Consider the following 27,274-nt stretch of genomic DNA (forward strand, 5'->3'; position numbering starts at 1 on the left):
ATTTTATTATGCCCAATAATTCACATCACATGGCTCATATCTGTGTGGTGAAACCTAGTTGCAATACCTATTCCATGCATTCACCTGGCACATGTTGTGCCAGTTCTGTCACAGATATGCCCTGTTTTATCAAATGCCCTTTTGAAACCAGTTGCATCAGATGCAAACTCCTTGCAATTACAGTAAAATACTTTGATTGCTCATAACCATTCAGATTAATCCTTGAGCAGGTGCGCTGTTTTTCGTAACACCCGCAGGCGCGTGGTGCACTTTGTACACACGAACGGAATAGCTGTCTTTATGTAACCAAGGTAAAAATGTATGATCAAAATCACAGTTTAATCTTAGTTTATTTCAACAAGGAGAAAATAAACTTACATAATATGAGCTAAACTACTGTTTTATTAAGCAATAATGAAATAAATTTTCACTATAACTCTCTGTTGCCAAGGACAGGTGTTAAAGAGACAGTAATGATGCATTCGAAGCACTAAGCAGTGCAGTTGCATCAGATCTTGGTCAGCTGCTTCTTTGATCACTAATTATCTTGTAGACAATTGCCTCAATGTGGGATTATGTTGCTAGTTCATAACTGGGGTCATTTTTTTGAACTGATTGTAAATTTTTTCTCGCCAAGTTTGCTTTGTGTTTTATATAACTGCTGCTCCCTTGGACGTATGACAACACAATTTATTGCTGTTACCTGAAACAATACAGAAGGAATAGGTATAGGTTTGCAGTTGTGAAACAGAAATGGAACCTCACAAAACCATTTTATTTTTGGTTGGCGCACTTTATACACAGGCACGCCCGCTCGAGGGCTAATGGTCACGGTCAAATTGTGGCCAGAGTCAATTTTGACTCCTCAGTAACACAGTGTACCACTAAACACAATTTGGTCAAATTCAGTGGCTCCTTTATAATTCATGTCATTTGTATCTTATTACAGTGTGAGCTGTTTTGAATTTCGTAGGTGGGAATTGTCACTACAATATTTCTTTCAGTTCCCCAATATCTGTGCAATGTTCTGAGCTAGTCTATGTTATACAGACTGACCCACTTCTGCCATTCTCCCTGCCAATTCCTTTTTCATTTCCTTCCATCTCTCTTCTTTCATTATTTTACTTCTCATTATTTCAATAAATGAAAAGCACCAGTTTGATTTTGTTCTACAGTATTACTTTTATTGCTAACTGGTTTTCGGCTTACAAGGCCATCTTCAGACATTTCAGTTTACTCTCTCACTTTAGCTCACCTTTTAGGCCTGCAGATCTGTGGATCTTGATCCACATTGTCCTTATTTATTTATTTATTTACTCTCCATGTAATGAGATTGTTATAGCTTTAGTTTATCTGTATGAAGAGATACAATGTTGTACTGATTGTACTTCTGTTACCAGTAAAAGATGAACGCATACATTGCTGTAGTTAGTGATGATCAGAAATTACCAGTTTTCTGTTACAAAAATAAACTAGTGGCTATACCTACTAAGAATATCACAAGGGGTCACTAAAATTTGAAATCTTCTATTGAATACTAGTATTTCCCTACACATATGACTCAACTGACTGACAGTCGGTTTTTGACATCCTAGAAGGTCAGGGTGTGGGTTGGTGTGTGGAGGGGGTGGGGAAGGGGACAAGTGCACCCTATACAACTGCTAATTATTTATGAGAATTTGATGTACATCCTAAACTCCTTACCTGCCTTTCACTCTTTCCACCTTCTCCTCCCCCATTTCTTTGTTCATCCTCTCCTACTCAGCCCTCTGTCTGTGCATCATCACCTTCCCCCCCCCCCCCCCCCCTCCCTCTCTGTCCATCTCCTCCACCCTCCTCTCTGTATCCATCCCCTCTTCTCTCCTCTGTGTCCATATCCTCACCTTCTCCCTCTCACCTTTCTGTCCTCTTAGCCCTCTCTCTGACCTAGAGCTTTGTTTATTATTATTGCAAATGAAATCTCGGTTGAGAACTGAAGTCACTTAAAATGAATGAATGAGTAAATCGGTTGGGATCATTGGTGTATGGGATAAGAGAGACACCTCTCCTGCTGTTGGATCTGTGAGGATAGCAGCTTCAGTGACAGTGTTTAGCACAGTTGTAATCTGTAACTTGTAAGAATTACAAAGTTTTGGACTATTTACATCCTGTGGTTTTGCGATTACCTCTCATTGTGCCCTGAAATGAGAAATGTCCTGCCCACTATCCTTCCCACCCCTCCCACAGTGGTATTCCACCATCCATTGAACCTATACAACATTCTCATCCATCCTTATACAACCCCTGCTCCCAATCCCTTACCTCATGGCTCATACCCCTGTAATAGACCTAGATGCAAGACCTGTCCCATACATCCTCCCACCACCACCACCACCACCACCACCACCACCTACTCCAGTCTGGTTACTAAAATCACCTATCCCATCAAAGGCAGGGCTACCTGTGGAACCAGTTATGTGGTCTACAAGCTAAGCTGCAACCACTGTGCTGCATTCTATGTGGGCATGACAACCAACAAGCTGTCTGTTGGCATGAATGGCCACGGAACACTGTGGCCAAGAAACAGGTGGACCACACTGTTGCTGAACACTCTGCCAAACATCATATCTTTCATTTCAATGACTGCTTCACAGCCTGTGCCATATGGATCATTCCCACCAACACCAGCTTCTCTGAATTGCACAGTTGGGAACTGCAATACATCCTACATTCCTGTAACCCTCCTGTCCTCAACCTTCGTTAGTCACTGTCCTCACCCATCCAGCCTCTACCCTGTTCCCATTCCACAGCTGTCACTCCACCACCAGACCCAGTCTTTTTATTTCTCTCCTTTTCCGCTACTCCCCCGCCCCCTCCCCTGCCCTCTGTCTAACCTGCAGCACTTCACTCTCCGCCAGCCCCACCATACTATCCCTCCCCCTCCCCACTCCGGCCTCCTCCTTACCCCCACCCAGTCACCACTCCCATCATGCTCTGGTGCTGCTGCTCGCAATGTGATTTCAGTTGCCTGAGAATGCAGTCATGTGTGTGAGTTGCGTTTGTGTGAGTGTGTCTGTGCATGTGTGTGTATATTGTTGACAAAAGCCCATGGCCGAAATCTTTAATTGTGAAAGTATTTTCGTTGTGAGTATCAGCGACTCAGCATCTCTGCTGTATGGTGAGTAGCAACTTTCCTTCTCATAATATTGTTACAAATCTAGGTGGACATAATATGTATTATCTGAATAAAAAGTGCTATGTGGTTGAGAACCACCTCCCATTTAGGTGGGGTTGGAAGTGAAAATGATTTGATGTTGGAGAGGGACAGAGAGAGGGGGGAGGACATGTTTAGACAGGGGGTGGGGGTGGGGGGGCAGGACGTGGCATGGACAGAGAGGTGAGAGAATGATAAGGACAGAAAAGTGGGGAGCAGGAGATGGACAGAGAGAGAGAGAGAGAGAGAGAGAGAGAGAGAAAAGGGTTTTTGGGGGGGAGGGGGGGCAGGCAAAAGGACAGTATATGGAATATATGTGACATATACGTACACAGATGATAAAGCTGTGGGTAAAAATCTGGTACATATATAAAGATGGATTTCTGTTTTGCGCATGTGTGTCCATGTGTTCTGCATCTCCTCTTAAACAAATGGCTCCTTTTCAACCAAATTCAGTACACATACCACTTATTTGCTGGAAAGAGGTCATGCAGGGTAAGAACCACTAGTCTTCTTCCATAGAGGTGGTGGTATGGGCCAAAAGGATTGGTAACACCTGACATCTTGGATGCCCCAGAATTTGTTCTAGGTGTTGTATGTGCAGACATGCACGGCTGAGTAGGGGGAGAGGGGAGGAGGAAATGGATAATGAGCCGGAGGAAGTGCAGAAGACAGAAAGAATGGGAAGGAGGAGATGTTCGCAGAGAGAGGGAGGTGTTGGAGGCCGGTGGAATATGGAAAGGGGAAATGATTACTTGTAAAAGGAAGTTTATGTGAGGAAACAGGTGGAAGTACTGTGGTTGTAAGACACCCTTACTTCCCCTATGTATGGGGATGGGGATGAGAGTGGCATGACACAGAAAAATGTTCTAAAACTACCTTTTGGTTTTTCTTTCCTGTATTTGGATGACTGGGAATATTTTGAAAGTATGAAGTGTAAGTTATCTATTATTTGTGCTGTTTGCAGGTCATGAGAATGAGCCAACATTTTTGCTGGCATGTTAAGGGACTGAAAATCATGTCACTCTGCTGAATACCACAGATAAATTTAGTATCTTCTCTGGAATCACATGGTGTAAAACAGCAGAGAATCCGACACACATGTAGGAAATACAGGCGATACACATGTACATGGTTGAACCTGCAGGTAAAAAGCTAGTACATTATAAAAATGGATGTATGTGTGTATGTATGTTTATTCCACATCTTCTCCTAAACCATTGGACCAATTTCAGTCAGACTTGGTACACATAACACTTACTGTCTAGAAATAACTACTGTGCATTAAGAACCACCTAGCTCCTCCAAGATTGAGGAGAGGGTGAAAAGGGTTGGCAACACCTGTGTGTGTGTGTGTGTGTGTGTGTGAGAGAGAGAGAGAGAGAGAGAGAGAGAGAGAGAGAGAGAGAGGAGAGGAGGAGATGTTCAGACAGAGAGAGAGAGAGGAGGCAAGCAACAAGCAAACAGAATGAGAGGAGAGTTGGAGAAGGGCAGGCAGAGAGAGAGAGAGAGAGAGAGAGAGAGAGAGAGAGAGAAGAGTAGAAGATGGGCACAGAGTGAGAAAGGGGAGGAGGAGATGTATAATGAGAGGGGGAATAGATGGTCGATGGAGAGTGGGGAGGAGACAATGAACAGAGAGAGGAAGAATGGGCAGATTTGTGTAATATAAGGGGCGACTGTGTTGGCCGTATGAGGCTTTCCGTTGTCGTGGAGCAGAATGACCCCACATGTGAGATTGCCTGGTCGTTTTGATTTGATCGCTTGGCAAAGGGTGGTCAAGGTTTGCGAGTAATGCTGGGCATTCACTGTTGTCAAGTGCTGCAGGAAGTGAATCGGGGCCATCTTGATCAAAGAAGAACGTCAGCATAACCTTTCCTGCACTCATGTGGACGATGACGTCCAGCTGTAGGTGCGGAACTGGTTAACATTGCAGCCCCGGGAATTTTATGAGACAGCCATTCACCACCATGTGTCACAGTGGGACAAATGTCTTCAACAGCCAGGGTCAATACTTCCAACATACAGGTACTGGTTTCTGTAATTATGTCTCTGGCTCATTTCTTTTTGAACACCCCTTATATATGTGACATACACGGTACAGGTGAATCCATGGGTAAAATGTTAGTTAGGAAAACTGGAATCTCTGGAAGCCTACTCAACTTGGTCAAGCTAAATATGACATCAAGATCACTTGTTTGGCTTTCACAGATGATTTATAAATACTAATGGCAAGTGAAATAACAGCAGGTAAGCATATAGAAGTCCTGACGGAACATACTGAAAAAGGTGGTGTACAGGTATCTTTTGAAAAGACTGCTTTCATTTGCATCAGATTTAACGTTCAGAAATTAAACATGAAGTATGGTCAGACACTTCAAGTGTGTTGGTGAGATAGCAGGACCAACAGGATTAGAAAAGGAAACACAGAGTTTGATCACAAAAGGTCCATGGAACATATGGGAGAAGGCATGACATATTTAACAAGAAGTGTTGCATATCCACACATATAAAGGTTAGACATGAGACAATGGTTAAACCTGAAGCTCTTCATGCAAGCAGAACTTCAGTTCTCAATGTAAAAGGTGATCTGGAAAACATCCTGAAGGTAGAATGAAGAATTGTGAGGACAACTCTAGGCCCAGAAAAATTGAAAGACAGATGCAGACTGAAATCCCATAAAGCAATAGAGAAATTGTCAAACCAACATTGGAAAATAAAGACTGAAATTTTATGAACATGTTCGAAGGTTCCCATCACTGAGGCATACACATAAAATGATGTCATATATAGGAAAATCAAAGAATATGTCATGGATTCAACATATTAAAAATGACCTCGAGAGAGCCCAGATAGAAGCAGTGGAACTAGTAAAGAGGAAAATTAGATGGCAGTCTATTGAAAAAAAAAAAAAAAAGTTTTTATTGTGTGTGTTCTATGACCCGCAGTCTTTTTATGATTTTCCTTCCCTATGTATTGTAGTTATGGTTGGTTGGTTGGTTGGTTGGTTGGCTGTTTGGGGAAGGAGGCCAGACAGTGTGGTCATCGGTCTCATCGGATTAGGGAAGGAAGTCGGCCGTGCCCTTTCAGAGGAACCATCCCGGCATTTGCCTGGAATGATTTAGGGAAACCTAAATCAGGATGGCCGGACGCGGGATTGAACCGTCGTCCTCCCGAATGCGAGTCCAGTGTCTAACCACTGCGCCACCTCGCTCGGTTGTAGTTATGTTCATTACTGTTCATTGTATTATGTTCTGAATTAAGTTTCACAAACATGATTGCCTGCAGAATGTGCATATTGTGTATATTTAGATTATAGTTAGGCAGGAATTATATTGTCTCACTCTTCTCTTTAGTTGTGAGTAGCTTATTTGCAGTAAGTCATGTTGACAGACTACTGTAATTAATTTCACTACTGTTGGCCGCAGTTTGCATATCACTATACTAACTGACAAAGGATGTGTGATATGCTTAACCTAAGAGCTTGCACTTTTGAGGTTGAAATTAATCATTGACAGACTGAAGGAATAGGAAAGATCCTATTATACTTCCTTGAGGTGCACCACCGTGAAGTATTCTGTAGGTTGATTTAGTTGTTAACAACTGTTTATTCCTTCTATATGTTATCTTAAAACACTGTTTCTGTCTTTTAAATATGAGGTAAGTAGTTTTAAGGTGTCCCCTCTCATCCTATATTCTTTTAAGTTTTGCTGTAAAATGGTATGTTTCACGGTATCAAAAGTTTTACTCATATCCAGGAAAGTGTCTCCTTCATAAGGTTTGTGTAACAATTCGTGTATAAAAGTTGCTACTGCTGTTATGATAGATCTCCTTTTTGTGAAACCATGCTGTAAGATTGTTTAATGCATAATATTTGATGAAAGATACCTTGACTTGATTTAATATTACTTTATCTAACAATTTGCTGAGTTTAGAAGTTAAGGATCATTGGTCTGTAGTGTTTTGTGTCAATTTTTATTCCCTTTTTATACAGTGGAAGAATCTCAGTGATTTTTTTTTTTTTTTTTAAGAGGTCAGGAAATCCTCCGTGGTATTTCTTTAGTAGTTCAGTGAAATAACATCCCAGCTGCAAGACATTTTTGCTTGAAGTTAGAAGATGAATACCAGGAGACCCCCTCAGTAGAGCTATGGATGAAAAAATTGGGTGCTGTTTATAATAGTGAAGTCGGGTGTCCAGTAATATATTTCATGTGTGTTAATTGTGCTGAACTTGTCTATGAAGGGCTTACACTTTTCTTTTGGATCATTTAGTATTTAATTTTTTACGCTGTATTGTTTGCAATATTACTTTTCCCTCACCATCTTTATATATTATTTCCAAAGCTCTTTTACTAACACAGCTGGAAAAACTTTGACATTCATGTTTCGTAGGTTTAAAATTAGTCAATGGGTCTCTGTATTTTTTCCTGGGTGGTTTGTATATTGTTAAAAACTATTTTAAATTAACATGGCAAGGAAAATTCTGGCAGAAAGCAAATAATTCAGATATAAAGGAGGGCACTTACAGAATAGTAAAAGCATGGAGTCATCAACAGGACACAAAAAAAGAATTTAAGCTTTGCTTCCTTTCACTCGAATCCTCTAAAAAGGTAGGGTACACATACATAAGCTTGCACGCGTATGTACGTACCTCTGTGCATTATGTTGTGCTGAGTGAATACACAATATTGGGCGCACAGTTTGGCAGGCGGACTGGGTTGAGGGGATGTTGGCAAGACCTGCCCAATCCACACATCAAGCATATCATAGACTAAATGATTAATGGAAAATCTCATGTTGTTGTTGTTGTGGTCTTCAGTCCTGAGACTGGTTTGATGCAGCTCTCCATGCTACTCTATCCTGTGCAAGCTTTTTCATCTCCCAGTACCTACTGCAACCTACATCCTTCTGAATCTGCTTAGTGTATTCATCTCTTGGTCTCCCTCTACGATTTTTACCCTCCACACTGCCCTCCAATACTAAATTGGTGATCCCTTGATGCCTCAGAACATGTCCTACCAACCGATCCCTTCTTCTGGTCAAGTTGTGCCACAAACTTCTCTTCTCCCCAATCCTATTCAATACTTCCTCATTAGTTATGTGATCTACCCATCTAATCTTCAGCATTCTTCTGTAGCACCACATTTCGAAAGCTTCTATTCTCTTCTTGTCCAAACTATTTATCGTCCATGTTTCACTTCCATACATGGCTACACTCCATACGAATACTTTCAGAAATGACTTCCTGACACTTAAATCAATACTGGATGTTAACAAATTTCTCTTCTTCAGAAACGCTTTCCTTGCCATTGCCAGTCTACATTTTATATCCTCTCTACTTTGACCATTATCAGTTATTTTGCTCCCCAAATAGCAAAACTCCTTTACTACTTTAAGTGGCTCATTTCCTAATCTAATTCCCTCAGCATCACCCGACTTAATTAGGCTACATTCCATTATCCTTGTTTTGCTTTTGTTGATGTTCATCTTATACCCTCCTTTCAAGACACTGTCCATTCCATTCAACTGCTCTTCCAAGTCCTTTGCTGTCTCGGACAGAATTACAATGTCATCGGCGAACCTCAAAGTTTTTATTTCTTCTCCATGAATTTTAATACCTACTCCGAATTTTTCTTTTGTTTCCTTTACTGCTTGCTCAATATACAGATTGAACAACATTGGGGAGAGGCTACAACCCTGTCTTACTCCCTTCCCAACCACTGCTTCCCTTTCATGTCCCTCGACTCTTATAACTGCCATCTGGTTTCTGTACAAATTGTAAATAGCCTTTCGCTCCCTGTATTTTACCCCTGCCACCTTTAGAATTTGAAAGAGAGTATTCCAGTCAACATTGTCAAAAGCTTTCTCTAAGTCTACAAATGCTAGAAACGTAGGTTTGCCTTTCCTTAATCTTTCTTCTAAGATAAGTCGTAAGGTCAGTATTGCCTCACGTGTTCCAGTGTTTCTACGGAATCCAAACTGATCTTCCCCGAGGTTGGCTTCTACTAGTTTTTCCATTCGTCTGTAAAGAATTCGTGTTAGTATTTTGCAGCTGTGACTTATTAAGCTGATAGTTCGGTAATTTTCACATCTGTCAACACCTGCTTTCTTTGGGATTGGAATTATTATATTCTTCTTGAAGTCTGAGGGTATTTCGCCTGTCTCATACATCTTCCTCACCAGATGGTAGAGTTTTGTCAGGACTGGCTCTCCCACGGCCGTCAGTAGTTCCAATGGAATATTGTCTACTCCGGGGGCTTTGTTTCGACTCAGGTCTTTCAGTGCTCTGTCAAACTCTTCACGCAGTATCATATCTCCCATTTCATCTTCATCTACATCCTCTTCCATTTCCATAATATTGTCCTCAAGTACATCGCCCTTGTATAGACCCTCTATATACTCCTTCCACCTTTCTGCTTTCCCTTCTTTGCTTAGAACTGGGTTTCCATCTGAGCTCTTGATATTCATACAAGTCGTTCTCTTATCTCCAAAGGTCTCTTTAATTTTCCTGTAGGCGGTATCTATATTACCCCTAGTTAGATAGGCCTCTACATCCTTACATTTGTCCTCTAGCCATCCCTGCTTAGCCATTTTGCACTTCCTGTCGATCTCATTTTTGAGACGTTTGTATTCCTTTTTGCCTGTTTCACTTACTGCATTTTTATATTTTCTTCTTTCATCAATTAAATTCAATATTTCTTCTGTTACCCAAGGATTTCTACTAGCCCTCGTCTTTTTACCTACTTGATCCTCTGCTGCCTTCACTACTTCATCCCTCAAAGCTACCCATTCTTCTTCTACTGTATTTCTTTCCCCCATTCCTGTCAATTGCTCCCTTATGCTCTCCCTGAATCTCTGTACCACCTCTGGTTCTTTCAGTTTATCCAGGTCCCATCTCCTTAAATTCCCACCTTTTTGCAGTTTCTTCAGTTTTAATCTACAGGTCATAACCAATAGATTGTGGTCAGAGTCCACATCTGCCCCGGGAAATGTCTTACAATTTAAAACCTGGTTCCTAAATCTCTGTCTTACCATTATATAATCTATCTGATACCTTTTAGTATCTCCAGGGTTCTTCCATGTATACAACCTTCTTTCATGATTCTTAAACCAAGTGTTAGTTATGATTATGTTGTGCTCTGTGCAAAATTCTACCAAGCGGCTTCCTCTTTCATTTCTGTCCCCCAATCCATATTCACCTACTATGTTTCCTTCTCTCCCTTTTCCTACACTCGAATTCCAGACACCCATGACTATTAAATTTTCGTCTCCCTTCACAATCTGAATAATTTCTTTTATTTCATCATACATTTCTTCAATGTCTTCGTCATCTGCAGAGCTAGTTGGCATATAAACTTGTACTACTGTAGTAGGTGTGGGCTTCGTATCTATCTTGGCCACAATAATGCGTTCACTATGCTGTTTGTAGTAGCTTACCCGCATTCCTATTTTCCTATTCATTATTAAACCTACTCCTGCATTACCCCTATTTGATTTTGTGTTTATAACCCTGTAGTCACCTGACCAGAAGTCTTGTTCCTCCTGCCACCGAACTTCACTAATTCCCACAATATCTAACTTCAACCTATCCATTTCCCTTTTTAAATTTTCTAACCTACCTGCCCGATTAAGGGATCTGACATTCCACGCTCCGATCCGTAGAACGCCAGTTTTCTTTCTCCTGATAACGACATCCTCTTGAGTAGTCCCCGCTCGGAGATCCGAATGGGGGACTATTTTACCTCCGGAATATTTTACCCAAGAGGACGCCATCATCATGTAATCATACAGTAAAGCTGCATGCCCTCGGGAAAAATTACGGCTGTAGTTTCCCCTTGCTTTCAGCCGTTCGCAGTACCGGCACGGCAAGGCCGTTTCGGTTATTGTTACAAGGCCAGATCAGTCAATCATCCAGACTGTTGCCCTTGCAACTACTGAAAAGGCTGCTGCCCCTCTTCAGGAACCACACGTTTGTCTGGCCTCTCAACAGATACCCCTCCGTTGTGGTTGCACCTACGGTACGGCTATCTGTATCGCTGAGGCACGCAAGCCTCCCCACCAACGGCAAGGTCCATGGTTCATGGGGGGGGGGAAAATCTCATGTAAAGATGTGAAACAAATACTAACAAAGAGAGAGAGGGGCTGGCCAGTACGTCCCTCAGCTCAGTACAGCCGGTAGATACACAAAAAACAGAACCGAAAATTTACGTTCCTAGCTTTCGGAACAAATGTTCCTTCATCGGAGAGAAGAGAGGGGAAAGAAAGGGAAGAAGGGAAAGTGGATTCAGTTACTCACAACCCAGGTTATGAAGCAACAGGGAAAGGAAAACAGGGAGGGTAGCAAGGATGGAGGCATGGTTGTCAGAGGGAAGCCAAAGATATTCTACTGTAAGTACTGTGCCAGCTTCAAACCAAAGAGGATGCATACAGAAGTAAAGAGGTATATAGTATAAAGATAAACACAACTATGTAGGATGAAAAGATGTGTGAATGGCTAAAGAGGAAAGGGAAAGAGGAGAAGACTGAAGAGTGAATGGGAGTGAGGTTGTTTAACATAAGTTCAGTCCAGGGGGATGGTGGGATGAAAGGATGTGTTGGAGTGCAAGTTCCCATTTCCGCAGTTCAGAGGGACTGGTGTTGGGTGGGAGAAGCCAAATGGCACATACGGTATAGCAGGTTCCTAGGTCCCTAGAATTATGCTGGAGGGCATGCTCCGCTACTGGATATTGGACATCTCCAAGGCGGACAGTTCGTCTGTGTCCGTTCATGCGCTCAGCCAGTTTAGTTGTTGTCATATCGATGTAAAAGGCTGTGCAGTGCAGGCATGTCAGCTGATAAATGACATGTGTAGTTTCACACGTGGCCCTGCCTTGAATTGTGTACGAATTGTGTAGCGGGGCTGGAGTAGGTGGTTGTGGTGGGATGCATGGGGCAGGTATTGCAGTGGGGTCGGTTACAGGGGTAGGAACCGCTGGGTAGAGAAGGTAGTCTGGGAATATTGTAGGGTTTAACAAGGATGTTACGGAGGTTAGGGGGGCCACAAAAGGCAACTCTGGGTGGTGTGGGGAGATCTCCCAAGCAATACGTTCCTTCCCATCCAACATCAATGTTCCTACCCCCAGACCACACAGAAGCATCCCTCTTGTCACCCATTATTATCCTGGCCTCGAATACATCAACAAATTACTCCGCCAGGGATATGACTTTCTCAAGTCAACCCCTGAAATGAGATCATCGCTTGACAAAATTCTCCCCACACCACCCAGAGTTGCCTTTTGTCGCCCCCCTAACCTCCAGCATAATTCTAGGGACCTAGGAACCTGCTATACCGTATGTGCCATTTGGCTTCTCCCACCCAACACCAGTCCCTCTGAACTGCGGAGATGGGAACTTGCACTCCAACACATCCTTTCATCCCACCATCCCCCTGGACTGAACCTACGTTAAACAACCTCACTCCCATTTACTCTTCAGTCTTCTCCTCTTTCCCTTTCCTCTTTAGCCATTCACACATCTTTTCATCCTACATAGTTGTGTTTATCTTTATACTATATACCTCTTTACTTCTGTATGCATCCTCTTTGGTTTGAAGCTGGCACAGAACTCACATTAGAATATCTTTGGCTTCCCTCTGACAACCATGCCTCCATCCTTGCTACCCTCCCTGTTTTCCTTTCCCTGTTGCTTCATAACCTGGGTTGTGAGTAACTGAATCCACTTTCCCTTCTTCCCTTTCTTTCCCCTCTCTCCTCCCTGATGAAGGAACATTTGTTCCGAAAGCTAGAAACGTAAATTTTCGGTTCTGTTTTTTGTGTATCTATCGGCTGTACTGAGCTGAGGTAAGTACTGGCCAGCCCCTCTATCTCTCTGTTAATATCATAGACTAATCCTGTCATAGGCTTATCCTATCCCATCAGATTCAGGGCCACCTGTAAAAGCAGCCATCTCATATACCAGCTCTGCTGCAATTTCTGCACAGAATTGTATGTGAGCATGACCATGAATCAGCTGTCCACCAGAATGAATGACCACTGCCAAATGTGGTCAATAGCAGAGTTGATCAACAAGTGCAGGACACTCTGCTGAGCACAGTTCTCTTCCTTCAGCGGTTGCTTTGCTGACCATGCCATCTCTATCCTTACTCCCAAACATCAGCTTTCCTGAACTATACTGATAGGAGTCATCCTTGCAACATTTCCTTCACTCCCATAGTCCTCCTGGCCTCGATCTCTGCTAACCCACAGTGCCCACATCCTGTACAAAAGTCTCCTCTTTCCCTGTCCTGTCATCCCCTCCCAGTCTGCAACTCCATGTAATTGTTATTATGCACAGCACAAACTCACCAGCTCTAGTGCCCTTGTGTTGCATTCCTATTTGTGCGTTTGACAGGCACAATGTAGCTCCATGTGTACGTGTGCGTGGGTTTGGGAAAAAGGGGGGGGGGGGCACTTCTGCATGCTCCAGCTCATTAGAGCATTCTTCTGGAAGATGCAAAATTTTCATTTTTTTGTGTGCCTGTCATTAACTCAATGCTTCTGCTGTATGGTGAGTGGTCTCCTTTACTCCCAAAACACTGTAAATTAGCATCTCTACATCTACATCTATACTCTGCAAACCACCATGAGGTGCATGACAGAGGATATGTACCATTGTACCAGTGATTAGGGTTTCTTCCTGTTCCATTCACATATGGAGTGCTGGAAGCATGATTGTTCAATGCCTCTGTGTGTGCAGTAATTAATCTAATCTTATCCTCACAATCCTTATGTGAGCGATATGTAAGGGGTTGTAGTATGCTTCTAGAATAATCATTTAAAGCCCATTCTTGAAACTTTGTTAACAGACTTTCCCAGGATAGCTCACATCTAACTTCAAGACTCTTCCAGTACAGTTCCTTTAGTATCTCTGTGACACTCTCCAATGGATTAAACAAACCTGTGACCATTCATGCTGCCCTTCTCCTGTTAGTCCTATCTGGTTTGGATCCCACACACTTGAGCAATATCTAGAACCAGTTGCACAAGGGATTTGTAAGTAATCTCCTTTGTAGACTGATTGACTTTCCACAGAATTGTTCCAATAAACCAAAGTCTACCACCTCCTTCACCTACGACTGAACCTGTGTGATCATTCCATTACATATTCCTACAAAGTGCTACACCCAGGTATTTGTATGAGTTGGCCAGTTCCAACAGTGACTCATTGATTTTGTCATAGGACACTACTTTTTTCATTTCACGTATAGCAAAAGTTTACATTTCTGAATATTTAAAGCAAGCTGCCAATCTCTGCAACCCTTTGAAATTTTATCAGGATCTGACTGAATATTTACGCAGCTTCTTTCAGATAGTATTTCATTATAGATAACTGCACTCTCTGCAAAAAGCCTGATGTTGCTGTTAATATTGTCTACAAGGTCATTAATATTCAACATAGACAGCAAGACTCCCAACACACTTCCCTGGGACACACCTGAAGTTACTTCTGCATCAGATGATGACTCTTCATCCAAGATAACATGTTGTGTTCTCCATGTCAAAAGTCCTTAATCCAGTCACAAATTTCACTTGATAACCCATATGATCATACCTTTGGCAATAAGCTTAGGTATTGTGGCGTTCGCTGTGTTATTCAGTGGTTTGGTATTTAACTAATTTGTAAATGAAAATGATAATGTTATTTCATTACAGTGTCTAATCACAAAATAATTTTTTCTCCCGGCTAAAGATTTGGTCAAGTTGCTAAAGAAATCCAAGTTAACGTTGTGTTAAAGTGTTGTCTGTAAGCTGTGTAAGTGTCACTAAATCACAGTTTGTACAACAGGTTCTATACAACTATTTATTATGATGGAAACAGTTATCTTCAGCAAAATGATCATTGAAACCACTGAATATCAGCCTTGCACAACACTGACGTATGTTACCCGAAACAATATCCTTTGCAACTCGTGCGAATTTCGGCTCCATACATCAGCAAGAAAAAGTTTGTTATATGGATCGTGCTATGTGCACTGTTTTTAAAGAACCAATCTGATTCGAATTACTTTCATTAAAATGCATATTTATTTTTACACATTTTTATTACCTAAGGCATTTATGTCTGCATAATTTGAATTTGCCGCTGAGATAATTGTTAAGATGGCGGCAGACAATTGACAGAGACTTTCTATTGTTAGAGCAAATTTCCTTTTATCAGGATAAGTATCTGAACTAATGCCGATCAAACTTGACTTTTCGATTGTACACTACTTAGACTAATTTTCATCGAGCAAACCTTTGATACTTTCGTAAGAAACACAGATAAAAATGTGATACAAATCGCTATCATCAATGGCTGCACTCCTTGCAGTGGAAAGAAATAATTAACACAGATAATGCTTGTTGGGAGAGGAATTAAAGTTACAAATAATTATTCACACATATTTATAATAATAAAGAACTCTATTCTCAAGTAATAAATAACAAATAATTACAATTTCTTAACAAACGTCAGTTTGATATGCGTCTTGCATCCGCAACCTACAAAAACCAACCAAAAAAAGGTAAAAACAAAGGAAGACAAATGCGGATCATAAAAGGAATTTACAATTATCCTTGTCTTTGTATGATACACATCGATATGTCCAATTACATCATAAAATATTATATAAATTATTAATATTTATCATCATTTTGTTTTATTTCTGAAGGTACTTCCACTATTCTAACATTTTGTGAGTTTTCACTCGGATGTGGCCTGCTAGGATCCCACCACGGTGGATATTGATTGCTTGGTATAGGTATAGCTTGTGCATAATTTATTGTCTGACCTGAATTGATAGAATTTTGCTGCAGCTGCCAATGACTTGCCCCTGGTTGTTGCCAGTATTCACTGTCACCGCGCATATTTTTAGGTTTGTTTTTATATGGACTGTCTGACCTGTTGTCATTTCGTCTCTTTCGGTTTCTATTGTTATTGTTTGGATTTTCATTGTGGTACTGCCTCTGATTACCATTTGGTTGTTGGTGCTCTTCGGCCTTTTGATAATTACTGTTATTATTATTATTATTATTATTATTATTAGGATAACCAAAATTTTGGTTGTATAGATTCCTACTATTATTATTATTGTATTTTCCGGTACTATATGCTTTACTTTTATTTTTCTTTGGACTACCTTCGTCCCTATTTCCATTCCATGAATTTTTTCTATTAGGACTATTGGTATTGCTGATCATGTCAGAATTTTTTCTGGCGTCTTCTTGCACTCGATCCAGAGAATCAATTACAAACAGAAATACTTTCAGATTGGTATCTGTAACATTAAATAATTTTTCTCTGATATGTATGGGTAACCTAGCTTTTAACACTCGCAATATGTCTCTGGTGGTTACTGGCTCATCCCAGTACCGGGTCATTTTAATATATTTTTCAAAGTACTTCCTTAAGGAACCTGACCTCGGATTGTACATTTATGCATTGTAAACAATTTTACAGAGTCGCTCTTGGGTAGATGCTGACCAGAATTGATCAGGGAATGCCTTCTCAAAGTTGTGGAAAGTCTTGCAAGTTTCTGCTGCATTTAATGCCCAGAGCAGTGCATCACCAGAAATATGTGAAACCGCTAACTGTATTTTCTGTTTTTCCGGCCATGATTTTGGGTGAACACTTTTGAAGTTTCGAATGAAAACTACTGGATGTATGTTTTTCTTGCTTTCTTCGGTAAATATTTGAAACTGTCTATGCTTAATCAGGCTTTCGTCATGCATCAAAGTAGTTAAGCGCATGGAATTGCTATCATTCGCAGGTGGTGTGGTTACTTTATTACAAGTACATTTTATTTCACTATTATTGTTCCTTGGTGTCACATATTGCTCTGGTAATATCGGTTGATTACCAAAATTTGGTCTTCCTTGTGGTGCATTAAAATTCACCGTTAGATTATCTGCAATCTTTTGCCTGTCAGTACCAGTGTTGTCATTACTGCATACTGTCACATTTTCAAAGTATTGATTTTCTGAGTTCAGCACCCTGGCTACTTCTGTTCAGACTTGCTTTCGGATTTCTGAGGGAATGTCCTCCTGCATTGTTTCCACAGCAGTAGCCAAAGCTTTGAATTGGTTCTCTAGTCTGTCTACTTCAGTTTGAAGACTATTGACCTGAACTGGAATGTTTGTTAACGGTTCAATAGTGGTTTTTACTGTGTCGATCTCCTGCTTAAAATCGGTAGTAATAGCATTATCACGATCGACCAACACTTGATTTATCCTATGTACAATTTCTTTATCTCTTTCCAGAAAAGTATTGTTTAAGTTTTCCGTAAATTTCTTTTCCTTTTGTTGGTCCCTGAGCTCCTGTTGCTGTTTTTGTATAAGCTTTTCCTGTCTACATTTTTCCTTTTCCTGCTGACATTGTCTTTCACGCTCCTGCTCTTTAATAGTAAACTTTTCAAATAATGCTGTTAGTATATCTTGTATCGGCATAGCTTGAGCCATTGCTAACTTCTGCCCCTTGCCCAGAAGAAATATTGTCATTTATTCCTAACTGGTTGACTACAGGAGTGTCAGTTTGTTTTGGCAACTCCTCAGTTTTACTATCAGTCGGGACATCAGTTACTAAATTATCATTCATAATTAAATTTTCTAATAATTCGACAGAAGTATGGGTAGATTGTTCTACCTGAGACTCTGATGTCATTTCTGCATCAGTATGCTCATTCGGTTTAATCTGTTTCTTTTGCTTAACCATTGTATCTCCAATATAGCACAACAAATATATAAATCACTGACAAGCACCAATTGACACAAAATAGTCTTATAACTAACACATATACACAAATAACACTATCTAAATAATTCACTCTGTGCACAAAATCTTTTGTAGAATTGCTACACTTGAAAATATTTTTCTTGCAGCCAGAATATTCAATGATTACTACTCATGACTGCAGGTACTGGTTTCTACTTTAAATGTCACATGCAGTGGTTGTTGATTCGTGTGCTGCTGTGTAATTACTGAACATGAACATCTGTTCCTACCTTTGTTGATTGTGAGTGGTGGACAGCACTGCTTATATGAAGTTACTCGTGTCTCTCGCACCAGTGCAGATACAGATTTGTCCAGCAGTTTGGTAGGAAGATGTCAATGCTCATGAAACAAGTAAATATACAATGATTAATAGTTTGTTTTGGTACCCCGTACCTGTAATAGATCACAATTTCAAATATTAAAATGAATAGATGTGCATTGGTGGCCCAACGTTGGGCACCAGTGTGGTGTTCGCTGTATTATTCAGTGGTTTGGTATTTAACTAATTTGTAAATGAAAATGATAATGTTATTTTATTACAATGAGTAATCACAAAATAATTTTTTCTCCTGGCTAAAGATTTGGTCAAGTTGCTAAAGAACTCCAAGTTAACGTTGTGTTAAAGTGTTGTCTGTAAGTTGTGTAAGTGTCACTAAATCACAGTTCATACAACAGATTCTATACAACTATTGATTATGATGGAAACAGTTATCTTCAGCAAAATGATCATTAAAACCACCGAATACCAGCCGTGCATAACACTGATGTATGTTACCTGAAACAATATCCTTTGCGTGTGTAATTAATTTCGGCTCCATACATCAGCAAGAAAAAGTTTGTTATATGGATCGTGCTTTGTGCACTGATTTTAAAGAACCAATCTGATTCAAATTATTTTCATTAAAATGAGTTCGGGACCACTGGTGCACATTTATTTTTACACATTTTAATTACCTTTGGCATTTATGTCTGCAGAGTTGCATAATTTGAATTTGCCGCTGAGATAATTGTTAAGATGGCGGCAGACAATTGACAGAGACTTTCTATTGTTAGAGCAAATTTCCTTTTAACAGGATAAGTATCTGAACTAATGCCGATCAAACTTAACTTTTCTATTGTGCACTACTTAGACTAATTTTCATCGAGCAAACCTTTGATACTTTCGTAAGAAACACAGATAAAAATGTGATACAAATCGCTATCATCAATGGCTGCACTCCTTGCAGTGGAAAGAAATAATTAACACAGATAATGCTTGTTGGGAGAGGAATTAAAGTTACAAATAATTATTCACACATATTTATAATAATAAAGAACTCTATTCTCAAGTAATAAATAACAAATAATTACAGTTTCTTAACAGACGTCAGTTTGATATGCGTCTTGCATCCGCAACCTACAAAAACCAACCAAAAAAGGTAAAAACAAAGGAAGACAAATGCAGGTCATAAAAGGAATTTACAGTTATCATTGTCTTTGTATGATACACATCGGTATGTCCAATTACATAATAAAATATTATATAAATAATTAATATTCATCATAATTTTGTTTTATTTCACTGTTTTTCCATATGTCGGATAGATAATGTTTATAACTGTTAGAGGCATAATTTCCTCTCGTCACACTATAGTTAAAATTTATCTCGTGGATGTGACAGTGTGGTACTGAGAGAAATGCTTTTCAGAAATCAAGAAACACTATATCTACCTCAATGCCTTGTTCCAAAGCTTTCACTATGCCATGTGAGAAAAGTGCGAGTTGGGTTTCACATGATCAATGTTTTTGATATCCATGCTGGTTGGCATTGAGGAGGTCATTCTGTTCAAAATACTTCATTATGTTTGAGTACAGAAGATGTTTTAAGAGTCTACAACAAATTGATGTCAAAGGTATTGGATGGTAGTTTTGTGGATCACGTCTACTACTCTTCTTGTAGTCTGGCATGACCTATGCCTTCTTCCAAGAACTGGGCATGACTTTTTGTTCGAGGGATCTACAATAGATCATAGTTAGAAGAGGGACTAATTCAGCCACAAATTCAGTACAGAACCTGACAAAGATTCCATCGGGTCATGGAGTTTTGTTCAATTTTAATGATTTCAGCTGTTTCTCAGCACCACTGACACAAATACTTATTTCATTCATCTTTTCATTGGTACGAGGATTAAATTGGGGCAGTTTTCCTGAGTTTTGCTCTGTAAAGTAATATTTGAAAACAGAGTTAAGCATTTCAGCTTTTGGTCTAAAGCATACTCTCTCTCACTTTAGTTATTTCAGGAGGTGGCTTCTCAGCTTTTTTTGAGTTCTATTACTACAGGATATGCTTGATTTAAGGTTTTATTGAACAGATGATGAAACTTATTCCATTAATCATTCAAATCAGTTGCATTGTATCCTGGTTCCTATTTTTCATTCTCTGAAGCCATCTCAAATTTATCATAATTAATTTATATACAAAAATGTTATTTATTACATATACATTCCCTACATCAGTTTCTATAGTAAGGGCTCTGTGGTCAGATGCATAGTTTATAAGGTGGCTGTGTGTTGTTTATGTTTGTGAGAACATGAGTAATACATGTGTGTATATATATAGTAATTTTTTTAGGTGCTGACTTCACCTGCAGCCATCCATTCAATTGATCTGTCAAAGATCTACCCTCCTTCATTTGCATCATACAGTGGTTTCCCCCTCTCTCTATTTTATTCTGTCCCATCTTCCTCCTCCTGCTCTTACCCTTCCTTCCCCTCCCCCACCTTTTCCAGTCCCTGCCTCATGTGCTACCATATGCAAAGTGAATCTTCCTTGCTTGCACCTGGGCGAGCGTTTTCTGGTCTCATACTCACATCTTCTCTTGCTGTCTTTCCATCTGTTAGACCTGCCTCCCCCCCCTACTCAGCCCATAATAGCATACAGACCCTGCTCTGTCAACCTATACCACATCCTCAAAAACTCTCATAGTGACACAGACTAATGAATCCAAACAAACCCACAACATTGTTCTCAACCAATTCTGCATGAACTTTAAGCCTACAGAAGTATCATTCATTTCTAGTGACTTTACCTTTAGCCCTAAACACAAATTCAACTTTGCTTATATAGTCAAAGATCTGTTCTCCTTTATTTAGAAATTTTTGTCGCCTCCAACACTTATGGCAAAAATTGACCTAAAGCTCATGTTGAAACTGCCTCTCCTACTTCATACTTCAGTGCAGTCACAATGCTTCCCCACAGGAACCAAACTACTCCCCAGCAATCTTACATGAATTCCTTGCCTTCAGTCTCTGCTCAGTTTCCTTTTACACACGTCTGCCAAATGATACAAACCTCTTGAAAATGGAATGACATGCCATTTACAGCCTTAAAACAAGCGCAACTTCTTCTTTGTTTCTGAAGACAAACATTTAATGTGTGTCATGACAAAATGCAGTGTGTAGCTGGCAGAAGACTGACTTCCTAAAATCCATGATCCTAATCCTCCTGGTGTTTCTCTCCAGTGGTCCTCGTACACCACCTTCAGCATTGTTTGTTACTTTCCATTGTCTTTCTTTCACCCCCTCCACCTTCACCTCCAACTTTCAACTTACAGGTCTAAGAGTTTGTGAATGTATATCCATACTGTTCTCACAGTTGTCTCCTTGTATTCTATCCAGCCCACTTCTAGTCCTACCTGTGTATTACTAAATGCAAGAGGTTTCCACCCCAGCATGTATTAGCGACAATATTAACCTAATTCCTTATTTCTATAACCTTGTTTAACCTTAGCCATCCCTTCCTTTCACCACTTCTTCCAGCTTATAGCTTCTTTTTTATCTCATTCACTCCAGACGCTGCAACCTTTCAACGCAATTACACTTGTACTATGGTGCAATGACAATGTTACTGTGTGTGGGGGTGGGAGGGGGGGGGGGGGGGGAGGGAGGGTGCGTATGTGTGACAAATTCACAAACTCAGTTGCCATGTTGCAGTTCTTGCTTGAGTGCCCATCTACTGCTCTGTGCCTCCACTATATTGTGACACTGTATGATGAATGATTGCCTTCATCAAATAGCTAACTAGGGGACCGCACCTACTCATAACCACTGATTTTTGGTGGTGTATGCAAGGCTTGGTCGGAAATGGATGTAACAGAAGTGGGAGCTCCAGGTGGCCAAGCGTTTAGAAAAATATAACATTTGTGGCACAGGTCAGGTGAGGCATGAGCCATTTATGTTAGTTTTGCTTCCAGGCAACAATGAAGCAGAGGAAAGAGTAAGAACGGTAATCCGAGGGTCATGGGGTCATGTCCCTCTCAGTAAACAATCCAAATGAACACTGCAAATAAACCAAACTAATGCACAATATATTTTATTATTTAATATCCAAATAAAATGCATGATAAGGAAGGGCAGAGGAAAATTTGGGATTAAAAATAAATTTCCAGGAGGGAATTTAAGGTGTACATGAGAAGTTTATATATAAAATGAAGTGCTTTTCTTATTTTGTAGTTGATGATTTACACATACTTGGGTGATATCCATTATAAAAATAGGGGAAGCAGTAAATTTCTTCGCATCTTGTACACATTACAGGCAACACATTTTTATAGTTACATTATTGTTTTAAGGTTTCTATAGGAAACCAAACTTGGTTTACATTCATAAAAGGTTCTGTCTCGTTGCACAGTTTTGCATCAAACCATGCATAATGCATCAAGTTGCCAAATATTGGCAAGGATAGTTGGTGATGAACAGTGGACTATATTTTGATGCAGTCTTCTTTGGATGTTATTTCTTTTTCTCTCCTGATGAGATAAGAGCAGTTTTGAAACTTTTTAATCAAATTCCTTACCTTACCATGAAAACAGACATTTCAGAGTTGCACTAATGGAGTGCTTTTGGATATAATGATGGCAATCCGTCTTCATCTTATAAAATCTCATTGCATAGTTTTGGGCTTGATTGTCCTCCTCATGAATCAATTAACAGAAAGAATTTCTTCTCTTGCATGTACACTTTATAACACGAGTGAAAAAAATTTTTGAATAAGGATGTTGTAAGTTTCCTAGATTGTATACCAGTCAGGTTCATTTCAGAGTATGCTGATACAATAGTTCCCTACTTAGCAATGATATACAACTGCTTGCTCATCGAAAGATCCATATCTAAAGACTGGAAGGTTACACAAGTCATACCAATATCAAAGAAAAAGAGTAGGATTAATCCACTGAATTACAGACCTGTATCGGTAACGTCGATTTGCTGTAGGATTTTGAAACATATATTGTGCTCGAACATTATGAATTACCTTGAAGATGATGACTTATTGACAAATGGCCAACATGGATTCAGAAAATGTCAGTCTGTCATACACAATTAGCTCTTTATTTTCGCAAAGTAATGAGTACTGTTGACAGTCAAATTGATTCCATATTTTTAGGATTCCAGAATGCTTTTGACATTTTTCCCTACAAGTGATTTCTAATGAAATTGCATGCCTATGGAGGATCGTCTCAGTTGCGTGACTGGATTCATAATTTCATGTCAGAATGGTCACAGTTCGTAGTAATTGTCAGAAAGTCATAGAAACAAAAGAGAAGCAATATTTGGTGTGCTCCAAGGAAGTGTTAAAGGCACTGTGCTGTTCCTTACCTACGTAAAAGATTTAGGAGCCGATCTGAGCAGCCTGCTTTGTTTTTTTTGCAATTGATACTGTCATTAATCACTTTGTAAATTCATCAGATGATCAAAATCAATTGCAAAATGGTTTATAAAAGATATTTGTATGGTGCAAAAAGTAGCAGTTGATTCTAAATAGTGAAAAGTGTGAAGTCATCCACATGAGTACTAAAAGGAATCCACTAAATTTCGGTTACATGATAGATCACACAAATCTAAAGGCTGTTAATTCAGCTAAATACTTAGGGATTACAGCTATGACTAACTTAAACTGGAATGATCACATAGACCGAAGACTGTGATTTATTGGCAAAACACCTAGAAAATGCAACAGGTCTACTCTTTACTGTGTTCAGTGTGGGATCTGCATCAGTTAAGACTGACAGAGGACATCGAAAAAGTCAAAAGGAGAACAGCACATTTTGTATTATCACTAAATAAGGGAGAGAGTGCCATGGATATGATAGACAAGTTGGAGTGGCAGTTTTAAAATAAAGGCATTTTTCATTATGGCAGTATCTTCTCATGATATTTCAAGAATGAACTTTTTCCTCAAAGTATGAAAATATTTTGTTGCTGCCCACCTACATAATGAGAAATGATCGTCATAATAAAATAAATCAGAGGTCACACAGAAAGATTTAAGTGTTCATTTTTCCACAATGCTGTTCGAGAGTGGAACAGTAGAGTAATAACTTGAAGATGGTTCAATTAACCCTTGGCCAGGCACTTAATTGTGAATTGTGGAGCAGTCGTGTGGATGTAGATGTGATGAAGTAATGACAAATTCCTATACAAGGTTATTATAAATTACTGAAACAATCTCACAGATTTGCTGCAGCTGCGTTAGTTGGCACATTGTCAAAGAGCTTTGCACACACATAGAAAAACTTAAATTTTTTTTTGCTATATCAATTACAAGTGCTGCCTGTGTGTCCCCTACTGATTCTACAGATATCAAGTCAATAATCAAATTCTTCCCATGTTAGGTGCAGCATGTCCCTATCCCTATCAATCTACTTAAAACCAGGTTGATGCAAGCTCACAGTTCTTGTAGGTTTGTTGGTAGAGAACACACAAACACTGACTCATTCACATAACCCCACACAAAAAAGTTGCATGTTGTTAGGTCGGGAGAGCATGGAGGCCTTGACATGAATTACTGGACATCAACCCCACCAAGACCAATGCATAAATTTCTCAGTTTCCTGTTTAAGAATTCATAAACATCATAATGGACTGAGGTGGAGCCCCATCCTTTTGGTAGATGAAGTCCACACTGTCAGCTTCCAGTTATGGCATGAGCCAGTTTTCCAAAATGTCCAGATATGTGTGTCCTGTAATGCTCTTCGCAGAAAATAAAGGGACCATAAACTTTAAATTGTAAGATTCCACAAAACATTAAGATTCCACAAAACATTCATTTTTTAGTGAAAACCAAATGTGGTGTGTTCACTATGGCATTAACAAGAAATGTTGCTTCATCACTGAAGATGAGTTTCTCATAAAATCCATCCTTTTCCATAAGCTTTTGCAACTGTGCTGAAAAGTCAAAGTATATGACTTTGTCATTGGTAGTCAGATCCTGTAGTTGTTGCAATTGGCAAGGCTTCAGACGTACCCCTAAGACCTTCCAAATGGTCATTTGCGGTGTGTTCAGCACTCTGCTTGATGTTTTCGTTGACTTCTGTGGGCTATGTGCAAAACATGTGGTCAGCCGTTCCTTCACTCACTGCAAGCCAACTCGTTGATTTACACTTGCAGAGGCATCCTGAATGGAGTTGACAGATAGTGGATCTTTGTTGAACTTCATTCTGAAGCGTCATTGCACTGTTGCGACAGACTGATGTGGAGGCATTTCAAGCACAACATGTTTCCTTGGCAACTGTCACCATCTTATCTAACTGCTCACTGCTGTGCTCTTGTGGCAGAAATCTGAAGTGTACAGTACAAAACTTCTTGAATTTTTCTATCTGATTGTTGGGTTTTATGACAGTGTATCAATTAATGTAGCTATAGTGAATTTATGAAATTGCTTCAATCATTTATAATAAATTTGTGTTTTGCCATGTACACGGCCTTGGTATTTTGAATCCTCAGTCCAAAAGAGCCACTACTCTCTTGCAGGCATATGTAAATGTTGGCAATAATTATCCAGAAAGGGTGTAGCATAGAGCACTGTATACGAGTGGGTTACTTTGTTTATATCTTGTCGTTTTACAAGAACTACTTTTGTCCCTGAATGGTCCAGTGTTCAGTTATTAGTCGATTGGTACTGGCTACCTGGAAAGAGAACATACGAATGGAGATATTTTGTTATACATGATGTTAAAGAGTATTTAGTTTGCTGCCAGCAAGTGAGAATTCTTGATTAACTTGTTTGATTGGATGCTTTAATTAAAATCCCTTCTTGGAGAGTTATTTGCAGAGCTCTTGTGGATACTGCAAGTATAATTCTTTATTGGAAATATATTTGCAATCCAAAATCATCCATTGCCTTTGCTTTTCATGTCGTTTATGAAAATATTAATAAATACAGTATGTTGATCATTATTTCAGTTTATCTGCCAGTTAAAAAATGTCAAAACTGAAAATAAAATAAAACTTTCCCCAGAGGGGCTCAACCCCATGTCCCTCGGGTTACCGTTGTGTACTCTTTTTTCCCTGTGGCAGTCACTGCCTGGAAACTATTTGAACAAAAATGGCTCATGCCTCTCCTAATCCATGTCAAAAATTCTATATTTTTCTAAACAGTTGGTCATCTGGAGTTCCCATTTCTGTCACTTTTTTTTGGGCCAAGCCTGTCATACACCATAAATTTGGATGTAATTGGTAATGACAAAAGGGCAGTCCCCTTATATTACACCAATATTTCTGTACATTTAGTACTTACAGAGTTGATCTTATAGAATAAAATAATATATTCACAAAATTTTTTGTCTTATATTTTACATGAATTGGGTCCTTGTCTTGATAGGGTACCATCATACTAACGGAGTTGTCGAGGAGAAACTTTTTCAGTTTGTTGTCAAATTTTATTTTTCTGGCTGACAGACATTTTATATCACTGGATATGTGATCAAAAATGTCATTGCAGCATTGTACACCCCATTTTGCGCTAAAGACAACCATAGTGTGGGGTAATGATTATCATTTTTCCTTCTGGTATTGTAATTGTGCACAGTATTGTTCCTTTTGAACTGAAGTAGATTATTTACAACAAACGTGACAAGAGAATAAATAAACTGTGAAACACTAGTCAGAATGCTCAACTTTTTAAACAGATGTCAGCTTATTAACTTGATTCACAAGAAATTCTACAAATACAATAACAAGTGATTCTGTGCTCTCATTTTAAAATGGCAAATATCATTTCCAGGGCATGTATCAATTATGTTCTTCTGGTAACAGTGGATCAAATGATAGTGTTGTTCTTCATGTGGCTGTAGTAAATCTGAGAAGTTTCGATACAGCTGTTAAAATTAATTTTTCCAAAAATAAAAGAGACACTATACAACATAATTCAGTACATATTTTGATCATGATGATAAGTGTGCCCCACAGTAATTTAAAGTGCCCCTCATGAGGAGTTTATAAGTTTGTGTAGAATTATCTGTTATACATTTATTTGGAAAG

The 27,274-nt window shown here is 39.5% G+C and overlaps 1 protein-coding gene across 2 annotated transcripts in view; it reads left to right on the forward strand.

The window, feature by feature from the left end:
• LOC124790026 (heparanase-like) overlaps positions 1-27,274 on the forward strand; it is a 312,355-nt gene that overhangs the window by 117,668 nt on the left and 167,413 nt on the right. The gene's annotated exons all lie outside the window — the stretch shown is intronic.

Source organism: Schistocerca piceifrons, chromosome 3 (genome assembly GCF_021461385.2).
Source record: "Schistocerca piceifrons isolate TAMUIC-IGC-003096 chromosome 3, iqSchPice1.1, whole genome shotgun sequence".
NCBI classification, from domain to species: domain Eukaryota; kingdom Metazoa; phylum Arthropoda; class Insecta; order Orthoptera; family Acrididae; genus Schistocerca; species Schistocerca piceifrons.